Raw genomic sequence first — 9507 nt, 5'->3', positions numbered from 1 at the left:
TTAGTTTTATTTCTAAATTTTCAAATGTTTAGCCAATCACTTGGAACATTCTTCATTTATACCATGATTTAGTTCTGATTTCTCGCCGCTTTCTTGCATTACTTTGGAATAGAACTTGATATAGGGTTACCAAATTTGGCAAATAAATACAGGACACCCAATTAAATTTGCATTTCAAATAAACGACAGATAATTTTTTATTTATAGCCCATGAAATATTTGGGACATATTTATACTAAAAATATATAGTTGTATATATCTGAAATGCAAATTAACTGGGCATCTGTTATACCTTAGCTTGGTTCAGAGAGCATAGAATAACTAAGTACTTACATTCTTAAGGCAGAAACATGTGAGAGTAAAGATAAAACTGCTGTATCAGTGCTTCCTTATTTGTCAAGATAGTTGGATTATCCTTGTCACCCTCTTTCTACATAGCATATGTAATTTAAAATGTAGTAAAAAAGTCACTTGAGTCATTAGACTTAAGTCTTGAAATAGGACCTTGGAAAAAAGTTCCTCCACTCCTAACTCAATACTTACCCACTTTTGTACATCTCCATCCCTACGTCTTCAACCTCAACATCAACAAGTCTCTCACGGAAAACAATGAGGTGTGATGTGGCCTTCTGTGCATGCAACACACACACACAAACACACACGCGTGTGTGCACGTGCAAACTCCTTCAAAAATGGGCTCTCATTGATTCTTTAGGATGTGGGTCAACAATTTTTGTTATGATACATAGAAACACTAATGTATGCTTTTCTTTGAACTAGTATTTCTCCAAGTTATTAATTTTAATTAAAAAAAACAAAAACAAAAACAAAACTTCTGAATCTCAACCAGAGACACACTGAGTTTCAGTTAGTGAGTGGACTATGAAGTTGTACCAGTGGTTGGAGAATGAGAGAGGTCAGGACCACCAAACACAGCACAGCTGGGGAGGAGTTAAGACATAGCTCATCACCACGAAACAACTTGAAAAGACAAGCCAACCAGTTAGCATCAGCTAGAGCACAGAAAACTGTCTAGAGCTGTGGTTTATAAGTGTGATTTTATGTCTATTTACAGAGTGAAAAAGTCTGTGAAAAAAGCAGATTGTTGGTAGAGTGGAGTAGTTAAAATGCCAAATTATACATATCTGGCTCCACCCTAGGAGATTTGGTTTTACTATATCTAGTAGGGCAGCTATAGTTTTTAAAAGCACCAAAAGGAATTCAGTTTTGTAACCTTGTTTGAGATTTCTAGGAAGGTCTGCTTTGTTTAAAATATCTTAGTAGTAGTATACTTTTTTCCCAGTATGTCACGTCTATTTACTTTGTGACTCTTTATTGAATGATTATGTTGTACATTCCATATATATTAGAATTTAAATTTGTCTCTACATGGTATGTATGAGATAAAGCTTTATTATTTACAACTTTATCTTCCTCTATCTGTAGTTTCAGAAAGAATTTATTGTGTCAGGCCAGGATCTTTTCCCAAGTGTTCTTCTTAGATATGATGCACAAATGAAATGTGCTCTGAGTTCATGCATATAATCTCGTAGGTTGCTTTCATAATGATAGGTAAATATCTTATCTAGCTATAAGGTTTTTGATTTCTGAACCTTTCTCCCATTCGTTGGTACATGCTACCCTAGTCTCATTTAGCTCCCAGTGTTAGAGAATAAACAGAGAAGTTTCATGCAAATTCTTTTGTTAGTAAGTTTTTCTTTCTGCCAAAGAGGCTGTTGAAGAATCCCTTTATACTTAGATTTTAAGAAGTATAAATGGTTGCATTCTAATAAGTTTTAAAATTTTCTTTGTTGAATTGGGAGTACATATTACCATGCACATGTTTTACAAGGTGATATTTATATACCCAAACCAGAAAGAAAATCTTATTTGATCTATAATATACTGTAGAGTTTAGAATAAATGTTCAATGAGAAGACTGAGTTTCACTTGAGAATGCCAGCTGGCCAATGAGACTAGTCCACCTTATTATTATAGACATAGAAAATAGTCTAACTTGGGGAATTCACCATTGTCCATACTTTGAATTTTGGAGCTGAGAAAATTATTTTTATTGTTGATCCAAAGTGGACCATGCCTAAGGTATTAGTTCAGTTTGTAAAGTTCATGCAGCTTGAAGTATATAAAACAAAATATGAATGTATTATTATAAATGGTAGAATAAGTGGAAACATGAGATGTTGGAATTAGTTTAGCCATTACATTCCTCTTTCTGTAGTTACACCATACTTAAATCCGCATTATCCAGAGGTCATATACTGAGCATTCATTCATTTAAGAATGATGAGTTACTCATTCTTAAGGAAGTTAATAGTCTTTAATGATCTTAACGATTGGTAAAGCCAAAATAGATTGAGTTGATAGGTGAATCAGTTAATAGATGATGACATGATTATTTATGTGAATAACTTGTTCAAGAACCTAAGCTGAAAACAAGAATAAAGAGAAAACAAATGGAATGAGGTTGAAGGGGAAGTGTGGGCTTTTTTTTTTTTTTTTTTAGAAAGAAAGAGATTATGGCTGGTTTGGATATCACTTAAAATATCTAGTAGAGAAAGATTGCTTTTCAAATAAAGAAAAGAATGGAGACAAATGTCGAAAATGGATGAGATCCCAATGTATGTGAGGTGTGGACATTTAAAAGGAGTCGACTACTTTGCTCCTGTAACTAGAGTGAAGAATATAATGGAAAATATACAAGATTGTTTTTATCTTTGAAAGGAAGATGAGAAGTCTGTGTCTTGTAGCTATTTTTCTCATCAGAATATGAAGGTAGCTAAGAGTTGGGATAGGGGAGGCATAGAATAAATAATTAGTTTAGGAGAAGTTAGAAAGCAAAGAATGAAATATTTGATGTAGTTCGTGAGAGAACTTCATTACATTGTATTTATTCATGAATGTTTGAGAATGATGATTGCAACCATATAATAATTTTAAATTTTCCTATTTTCTGACTTCATTAGGCAAAGAGGAGAATCTTTTGACTTAATCTGAGATTAGAATATTACAGGTAGTTGTATAAACATAATCATTTCTTTTACATATAACACCTACTTTCTCCATAGGAATTTCAAGTTATATGTAAGAGGAATGATTAAAATAAATATCTGTATTAGGATGCCATTTTAGCGGTAGTAAATAATGATCAAAGATGTCAATGGCTTAATTAAGCAGTGTAACACAGTCAGTCCAGAGTTTATGTAACTGGTGGTAGGGACAAAAATGTTCTATGTCTTTGCCATGCCAACCTCATTATTAGCTTCTATATTATGTTTTAAGAGGTATGCGCCAGCTCCTGCCATCACATCTACATTCTAGACAGAAGGAAAGAGAGAAAAACAAAGAGAGAGCTTTTGGTTTCCGATGAAGGGTTCAAGTCAGAACTTGAGCTCAGCAGTTCCATCTGTATCCCATTGGACAGAACATTTGTATATGGCCACATCTAGCTGCAAGAGAGCTGATAATGTGTAATCTTTTTTTTCTGATCACTCACGTACCTAATTACAACTATTACCAGAGAAAGGGGAAAGCGAGCAGGTTATGTCACAAGCACTGTGGAATCTCTGTTTAGAAAAGAGAAGGTATTGGAGGCTCCCTCATGTTATTCATGTTAATAGCTCCCTCATGTATTCATCTTACTTTTCTTTAGGGAAAACTATTTAGCAAAATAACATGGGTTTCATCTATAGGTGTTGTGCAGGAAAGTCTTAACTCAGTAGGTTAGGGATACTCAAACTCTGCACATTCTAAAGAAAATAATCACTAATTAGAAATGACATTTATCTTGGAACTAAAGAGAGTTTGACAAATTCAAAATAAATGTAAAATTTGATATATTGTGATGAGATTTTAAAATTATGGCAATGATTTTGTTTTCTCTCGAAATATGTATTTATGTATTTTGACCTTATTTTTGGTTACACTTTATTTAACAATAAAATCATGAATTAGTCCATAATAGAACTAAATTATTAAAACCAATAGAGCCTCAAAGGTTAATGATAATATAATTAGTATTGCTTGTGTTACATGTAGCTGAAAGGAGTCATAAATCCAATTAATCCTTCTTAGTTTCACAAATTATTGACCTGATAGGCAATAATCTCTTACCTTTATTGTATCAGTGTAGCTAAAGTGTTTGAAAACTATCTTGGGCTAAAAATTCTTCCCCATTATTTCAGTGGTTTAAAGAAACACAAATAATTTTTTTAACAAAGAACAGAAAATACAACAGAGGAAACTTTATAAAATTATATATAAATCTACATGTAAACATGCATTTACATACACACATATATATAGCATAAGAAGCAAAATATTGAGTTATAAAATATTTAGAATCAAAACTAAGAAATTTTTTCAAAAATACTTCTGAGAGCACCAAATCCTAACCACTAGACCATCAGGGAAATTATTTGTCCTGCAATATTTCATTGATATTGAATAAATGACGTGTGGCATGCATTCTCTTTTTTCTCCCTCTCTTTCTCTCCCCCAACTTCTCATCAAATTAGAAATTTTATTTTTTTGGTAATAAACTCTCATATAGTTACTGTATGAGAATTATATTGTTGCCATGACAAATTACAACAAATGTAGTAAACCACATTTAACAACACAAGTGTTGTTAAACATTTAAACAACAGAAATATATTTTCTTACAGTTTCCTTAGGTTAGAAGTCTGAAATGGTGTAGCTTGTTTCTTTGCTCAGGTCCTAGGCATAATAAAATAAAAATTTTAGCCAAGATTACGCCTCTTGCCTGAGACTCTGGGTATTCTTCCAAGCTCACTGTTAGATGACCATTTATTATTTCCTTTTCACATCTTCTATTACAGCCTGTCAAACCACTCTTCAGACTGTATTCTAATGCAAATATCATTTCTTTGCTTTGAAGTACTCATTTGATCCCAATGATTTTTAAGATAAAGTTTATAGTCCCTGCCTTAGTACTCAGTCATATACCAAGACAGATACTCAGTTGCATACTTTGATTATTGTCTTTATTTTTAATATGTAAATTTGTATTGTTCTTGAAGGTGAAGATGCACTTACTTGTCTCCCTTTTTCTCAGCCCTTCTACACCAGTGATACTTAAAAATCTCACATTGGGGCTGCTTTCTGTGTTCCAGCCATTCTGCTGGGTATTTTCTATATACTATTATTTAATTCTCAAAAAATTTCCATCAGATACATATTTTTTCGCTCTTTTTCAGATGAGAAAACCCAGCTTTAATGAGGTAAATTAGCATACTTGAGATCTGGCAGTTAATACTGGTTGGAGCTAAGATTCTTAATTCTAATTACTTCTAGAACTGTGATCTTGACTCTACACTACTGTGGCTAAGAGCTCTCAAAATTTTTCTAGCTTGTGTGAACCCTTCTTTGGGAAAGGTAGTCTCTTGAATGCAGTCTTTCTACTCCTACTTAGTCAGATGAGAATGGGCCTTGGGACTGAAATATTTTTTTACCAAGAGATAAAGAGCCCATATAGCCAATTCCAGGCTTATGTGGAAATGTCTTTCCTTGTTTCAGGCCCAATGAGTCTCTTTTGTCTTTGCTTAAAGCAAATGTGGCCTGTGGCTCCTGGCCAACCCCACTGCTATGGTGTCCTCTTCAGGGAGGGAACTGTGCTCCTTCCAGTGCAGCAGGAAAGGGATGCACCATAGTCCAGTCTCCCTGTGTTGGCCAGAGGGAGAGACCCACTAGCCATGGGGGTGGGCAGTCACCCACTGTTGGAGCAGGTGTGGCTCTGTCTCTTCTCTCAGTCAGTAAAATGTCATTCCATCCTGTGCTCAATTGACTCTGTTGTTTTCTTTGGTGACTTTGATACCAAGATGCAGTGGACAAAAAGGTTTGGAGTCCTCTCCTGGGCTTGGCACACAGTACTCTGCTTGACATACCATTAGTTTAAGACAGAGACCATCTGGAAAAATTTAATACCATGATTTGCAATTTAACATTGTTATTAGCTCTTCCAGGACACAACTCTAAGACTTCCATGATTGATTAAGCTCCTGCTCTTTTTCCTGGAGTTGCAGTCCTGATCAGAGTTACCCATCTAGCACTAAAGTCCCTCCAAGTTTGCTCTCTCTGTCTAGCTTTGAACAGTTACTCCTCCTTGAGTCATTGTCATCCTGATTTCCATAGACTGACTTCCCATATGCCAACTATCTGAAATTCAAAGTATTTCCTGACAGAAAAGTGTAAATTGTTTCTCTCATCTTGCCTCAGCTACTTATTAAGACACCCTATTGCCATATAGTGAATCTACTGCCCATTGACCTGTACTATCTGATTCTTTGCTCTTTGGATGCAATTTTCTGCCATAGAACTGAGCTTTTTTGCAGCTTTTAGTTGGCAAGACCCTCTATGAGACTCTTGACAAACATTCAGATTCCCATGCTTTCTTAGGAAACATCTAAATTATCCAATGTGTTCAGTGAGGCTGGCCATTTTAAAACATATGACATATCTGTGGAAAGGCATATCACAATTTCTGAAGTTCAAAGCAATGTTCGTTTATAGAAGAGATTAGAAAAAAGGGTTTTGCTTATTTGTTTCTCTAAGCAGTGATCATGAGACTTATTCACAAGGAAAGGTCTGTCTTAGTTGAAAATCTTTGCAAAAACTAACTGGGGTAGAATACCAGATCTCAGGGGGGCCTGGAATTGCTATACATGAATCAAGAGAGGATTTATTTTACTGTGTCAGATAAAAGAAAAGAGAAATAAAAATAGATCTTGGAGCTACAGGAAAATGGGATGCTTCAAATGACATAAACTTCCTCATATCTAAATCTTCAGTAATTCTAAAATTCATTAGATATTTCATGTGAGTGAACGTTTTTCTAGAAACCGCTGAAGGGGATGAGCTCTGAATCCAGGTTATTGTGAGAAAGAACTGATTTGGGAAATGAGAATCCAGAACAAGAAACTCGTAGATCATGAGGAAAAAGCTCTCATGAAATCACAGTATCTAGATTCTCACAAGTTATGAATTTGGGGGTTGAATAAAATTTTTCCCAATCTCCCAATGGCCTGGGATCCCCAACTAACTCTGAATTACATGTAGGGATATGGGTCATTTCCGGATGTCAGACACATTTAGAAAGGACCACCATACTACTGAAAAAGTGTATGTAATGGATTATGTTGTTCAATTATTTACAAGTAGTTCAGCATAGTAATATCAGAGAATTTGTCCTATATTGTTAATAATAGATGTATGCATGCATGCCCCATGCAAAAATAAGTAAGTAAAATGTCTTTCTTTTTACACAGAATAGGCAAGTATCTATGTGACCGGTCAGGCATAATTTCAGAAAAGATGAGAAAAACAGAACAAAGAAAGGATTGACATATAAATAGAACATGTAAAACTCTTGGCCATTTTTTGTGTAATGTCTACTATGTGTCAGTCACTTTTTAAATCATTTTTAAAGTATTGACTCGTTTAATCTTATCAATAATCCAAACCAAGCATTATTGTTCAGATGAGAAAAATAACACGGTGAGAGATGGAAAACTCAGTCTCATAGCTTGTAAGTGACAAAGGCAGATTTCAAACCCAGACCATCTGGCTCCAGAGTTCTTGTTCTTAAACATTGTTTATAAGAATTTGGGAAAGTAAATTATGAGTTATTTGTTTATAAAAATGGTGTTTTTGAGCAGAGCAAGGCATAGTAAAATATGTGAATTAGTTATTGCTGAGGTAGATAATGGAGGTGTCCCTGGAAAATAAAAGCAAAATAGATGGCAGCACCCTAACATTTTTACTCATGTGCTGCCATCTTTGTGTATTTGTGAATCTCTAGCTCAATACAAAGTTCATCTCAGAAAAATAAAATAAATGTTTTATTTTTATTTCAGTGGCCATTGCTAGAACTAGCTCCAAACTATAACATAATATTTTAAAAAATGGTCAAGAAATGAAAACCTAGGATGATTTAGAAAGAGAATAAATTAGTTGCACAGAAGCACTCTTATGGAAAAAGAGTTATTGACCACAGTTTTACTGACAGAATAGGTTCATAATGCAATAACCTTTTTTTATAATAGTCCTTTCTCTTTAAGCATTCTGAATTTATCTACCACATTAAAACATGTTACCATAGTCTATAATTTTGTTGTGTCTCTGATTCACTTGGACAGTGAACATCTCCTATGTTTATAACATGGTTATTTTAAGTCACTCTCTGATAACCTTTCCAAATTGGAGAAATTATTTTAACAGTTGTTTGTAAAATAAACTCAACTATTCATGTGTAGTAACTAGTGAAACTAATTTACAATCTTTCTGTCACAGTTAATTTTAAACATCTCTAATGAATCTTTTGGACAATTAAATGAATAAATTCTTAGTAAAATAAAAGTAACTGCATTTATAAGACAAATATTAGATAATTCAGTACAGATGTAGTCAGAAAGTGGAGGTGGCTAAACTGTTAAAAATAACTTAAAAATAACAAATCTAGAAAAGTAATCAAAAACAAAAAATATAGGCAAATAGAAATAAGTATTACTATTTCAACTATTTCTTGTAGCATGCTAAAATTCTAAATTATTTTTTAGCTATAAAATAAAAAGGTAATATACAAATGAGTGAAATTCATGAACATGAAAGAGGAAATATTTAATGAATATGAAATGAGGAATTACTTAAAATTTTAGCATGAGGGCCAGATTTTACACACATATATATACACATACATATGTTTTTAACTTACATACATGAGAAACTAAATATTTTTTCTTACGTATTTTAATAACATTTGATAGTAACACTGATTAATATAAATACTTATTACAAAATAAGAGGTAGGAAAACAGTGGAAAGCAGTTGAACATTATAACTGTTAGCTTGATCGGGATCAGCTATTACACTTTCATACAGTAGCAATACTGATTTAACCTGTAGAGCACAGTACCGGCAATTTCTTTCTATACTAAGACTCAACCAGGCAAGTAGGCTACATGGGTAATTTCTACTTATCAAGGATAAATGCAGACCCAATAGTTTTCTTCACTTTTAAAATGTATGTATGTATGTATATATTTATATTAAATTTATTGAGGTGACATTGGTTAATAAAATTACATAAATTTCAAGTGTACAATTCAATAATATATCATTTGTCTATTGATTCTTGTAGAACTGTGTCAAATTTGCCAACTTTGATTATTCTAATATTCCACAGTGTGCAGAAGTAAAACTTTACTCATTTTGCAAAATTGATGATAAACTTTTGAAATAAATTTCCTTTCAGTTTATCTGTTCCACTTTTTTTTTGTCATTTTAATGATAGATTTGGTGTTTTGTTAAACGAATTAATAAACCACCTCTCCTTTTGCTTGTGCTAACTTGATTTGAGTTTCTGCCGTGATGTTATTAGTCATCTATTAAAATGATGGTTTTGAGCAGAGTGTGATATGACAGTACTCGTGACTAGTCTAAATCTTTCCTTTTCTCCTTTGTTTTGATTAG

This window comes from Pteropus alecto, unplaced genomic scaffold, assembly GCF_000325575.1.
Source record: "Pteropus alecto unplaced genomic scaffold, ASM32557v1 scaffold72, whole genome shotgun sequence".
Taxonomy (NCBI): Eukaryota; Metazoa; Chordata; class Mammalia; order Chiroptera; family Pteropodidae; genus Pteropus; species Pteropus alecto.
The sequence above is the reverse complement of the archived record's forward strand: the minus strand, read 5'-3'. Positions refer to the sequence as shown.